General features: G+C 32.8%; 1 protein-coding gene across 1 annotated transcript in view; it reads right to left on the bottom strand.

Moving 5' to 3' along the window:
* Positions 1 to 418: 418 nt before the first annotated feature.
* Positions 419 to 463, bottom strand: part of LOC149491852 (large ribosomal subunit protein uL2cz-like) — a 2194-nt gene continuing 2149 nt past the window's right edge. The window contains 1 exon segment of the mRNA XM_089716997.1: positions 419 to 463. This exon segment is cut by the window's right edge and continues 206 nt beyond it. The gene's annotated coding sequence lies outside the window, so the exon portion shown is untranslated.

Raw genomic sequence — 463 nt, forward strand, 5'->3', positions numbered from 1 at the left:
AACGTCCACGAATCTGATCAATTATTCTTCGTGCTTTGTGAGCGGACATACATATATGTTGGCCTAAAGCATATACTTCCGTATATGGGTCTCTCTTTCGCTTTCTTTTATTTATCATAGGATTCGCCTTTTTTTAATGAACGGTAAATTTCTATATTTGATTTGTTTTTCTTTTTAATTTCATTTTTTAGTTTTAGGAATTAAGATTAACGAATTAACGACGAGATTTATTATCATTTTTTGCATGTTCCCGGAAATTTAAAGTAGGTGAAAATTCTCCCAATTTATGGCCCACCATGCGATCCGTTATATAAATAGGTAAATGCCCCTTTCCATTATGGATAGCAATAGTATGGCCGATCATTGTGGGTATAATGGTAGATGCCCGGGACCACGTTGCTATTATTTCTTTTTCTGCTTTTGTGTTAAGCTTATTTATTTTTTTTAATAAATGATTTGCTAC

This window comes from Jatropha curcas, unplaced genomic scaffold, assembly GCF_041381405.1.
Source record: "Jatropha curcas cultivar XTBG-Jc1 unplaced genomic scaffold, XTBG_Jcur_1.0 HiC_scaffold_371_pilon, whole genome shotgun sequence".
In the NCBI taxonomy this organism is placed as follows: Eukaryota; Viridiplantae; Streptophyta; class Magnoliopsida; order Malpighiales; family Euphorbiaceae; genus Jatropha; species Jatropha curcas.